Source organism: Aegilops tauschii, chromosome 7 (genome assembly GCF_002575655.3).
Source record: "Aegilops tauschii subsp. strangulata cultivar AL8/78 chromosome 7, Aet v6.0, whole genome shotgun sequence".
In the NCBI taxonomy this organism is placed as follows: domain Eukaryota; kingdom Viridiplantae; phylum Streptophyta; class Magnoliopsida; order Poales; family Poaceae; genus Aegilops; species Aegilops tauschii.
In genome coordinates this window covers 545,411,195-545,414,333 of record NC_053041.3, presented here as the reverse complement: position 1 = coordinate 545,414,333, position 3,139 = coordinate 545,411,195, and positions in this window count along the sequence as shown.

Genomic DNA, 3,139 nt, shown 5'->3' with positions numbered 1-3,139 from the left:
TCACACAACCCGGACACCCGAGGACCCCTTAATCCAAGACTCCCTCAATCACCATGACTTTCTTCACCACTGTCAACGCAAGGGAAATCTATACTTAGACATGTCCCATGACACCGGCAAGGCAGTGAAGCTTCGTGCCACGCCCTCAAGAAGCCTCTCTGGCCGAAGATGAGGGCGCGCCCGGCCAGATCAATTCCAATCGAGATATCTAGTGGCGCCGTAGTCTATCCACTCAGTTCGTGGTGCGCTTAGGGCATCTTCAACACTGACAACCAAATTTCCTTCCACGCCCGTCCATCGATTGGAGGGACCAATTCATGGACACGGATGCGAGAGCCGATCATCCAAACCTAGCAGCATATGTCCGGCTATATTTCAAATGGATTTTAACGAAAATGAACAAATTTGATTCAAACTCAAATGAATCGGCGCATTCCAGCCACCATCAGGTACTCCTCTCTTCTTGATGTTGTTGTCGTGCTCGCCTCTACTGAGGTTCTCTTTCTTCTTATGGTGTATCCTGTTTCTTTTTGTTTTTTCATGCTACCAATGGTGAGCAGCAAGACAATGAAGAGAGGATGTTTTTCTGCAGCCTCTATGAAGTCGAGGTATGTTTCTTTCATCTGTTCATTTTTATGCAAGTAATTTGGTGTTGCAATTTTTTGTGACCTCGTGGCTGAACCTGCTCAGGATCTAGTGGTGGTTTATTTGGTGGTCATCTATGTTCACTGTTATTTCTTGATATGGGGGAGGGGGGCAGAAGAATTTAATTCTGGTTGGGATTACACCTATTAGTTGCAGTTCATAAGCTATGTTGACTTGATTACTTATTTCTTTTCTTTCATTACTTTTCTGTATGAACCTGATGGCCAGTGGCAAGTGATAGCAAGAAATAAGGCTTGTGTTAGGTGAAGTTGATTAGGTTGTACTACACACTAAATGCCTCCATAAGAATCTAGATAAAAATGCCAAATAAAGGTGAGATTGGGCATAGTCTTGTTATTGTTTTGTTAGAAAAGTTATTCCATTGATTTTTCGGGTTTGGATATATACTTATGATTGTTTTCTTCTAACTGCATTTTAACATATGCTTTTGTAGACTGTGCGTGATAAGATGATGGCTATGAACGTGAGTGACTTTTACTTCCAGGAAATGCACACTAATAAAATCTGGAATATCTTCTTATGTTTCTCATCTTTTTGTCTTCATTTGAATAATTAAAAATTAGCTTCAAACCAACAAATAATTAATATTAAACTAAGTTGTTTTCTGCTCCATTCTTAGTTGCCAAATCATGATTCATAAAGTTATTGTGCATCTTGCAAAGGTTATGATAGTATGATATTATTGGTTGCAGGGTCGATGATATAATGAGGATATTTATATCGACTGATAGCCCATGGTTCATTTTAGCTCATTTTGATGTAATTGTGATATATGCTGCATGCTAATACAAAATTTCTCATTGTACAGAACTTTTCGGGAGAGGAAAAGGAATAAATATGCTACGGTTTTCCTTGCAGCTCAATTTTCACACCTTTCCAAGGTTAATCTTCACTATTTTCTTCTTTGTACACACCTCATCAAAACCGAAACAAGTGGCATCACATATGTTTAGATGATGTGTGTGTGAACATGGTTTAACCTATGATGTTTCTTCGAGATAGCAAACTAACCTTATCCATTTCATGGTTTATTAACTAAAATATTGATCGAGACGCTGATGCCTTTGCTTACTCGCGATTAGCAAAATTAATAATGTTCTCTAAAGACAAGTGCTGAATTAAAGAAAACATATAGAGGTATAATCAGCCAATTTTAAATTTGATTGTCTATAGGCGTGTTAAGATAAAACAGGTAAATCAATGTTAAAAACTTGAAATTGCCGCTTCCATTGTCCTCTAAGATTGGAATTTCTCTTTATGGATGCAGGAACGGTCTTTTTCTTCCGGAGCTTATTATCAGACAATTTTAGTTACTTGCTCCTCCTATTAGCTTTTTTTGGATTTACATTTTTTCATTTGTGAAGAAGAGTCTGTGAGATTTCATACTCGGGAACAACTCCATTGACATATAGTACATCTAGATTACTGTCCGCCAGACATTTTTGCTAGGGTATAACGAGTTGCTTTATTAATTGTACAACTATCTATCCGGTTCAGATTTGGAATTTTTCACATGGTCGAAAAGATCATGTAATCGAATTCACTGTCAACACGTTAACAAATACGACAGCTTGATTGATGCGCACAATCCCACCTCAAATACGATAGATTAGTGCGCACGATCTCGCATCAAGAGGCATCACCACATGGGCCCCCAGCAAAAAGTACAATAGAAACAATCATTCTTTTTTCAAAAAGAAGGATTACCCCGGCCTCTACATCAGCATGATGCACACAACCATCTTTATTAATTATTGATCAGAGTCTGACAAAATGAATATAAGGATCAATCAAAATCCCCTTCTAGGCGATCAAAGTTGCTACACCTATAAGTATACGGATGTCCCTTGTCCGCATAATAGACACAATCTAATCCAATGGCCTGGAGATCATCTGGTCTAAGCGTCCCATAACGTGCACCGCCTGTGCACGCTCCAGGATCCGCTGCCGCCATCTTCCGCCATCCCGTATTCAGGAGGAATCACTGCTTAGATCTTGCTAATCCCATCTGCCATTAACGTCGCCACGACACGAGACAACGCCACCAACCTGCGCGTGTCGATCGATCTGCATCCAACTCTGAGACTCCGCTCCTCCACGCCGCGGAGACCCACTGTCATCAATGCAGTCGATATAACACCGCTCCACCTGTTGGCCTCTCCAGTGAACCAGCGCACCAAGACGATGCCCCAAGGAGGGAGAACGTCACCAAAGTCTCCGTCATCATCCAATCTGGGAGACCCAGATCTAGGGTTTCCCCTAGAACAGCTGCGCCTAGAGGAAGAGGGGCAATGCCAGATGCAACTGTCGACGCACCTAAGCGGTGCCCACCGCCACATAGCTCTCCCGACGACGCCTGCAAGATGGGCACGACGCCAAGAGCATTGTCGCCGCCCTAGGTTTTTCATCCGAGAGACCGTGAGGTGGGAAAAGGTAGGGCGGACCCGAACGCCGTCTCCAAGAAGAAAAACCG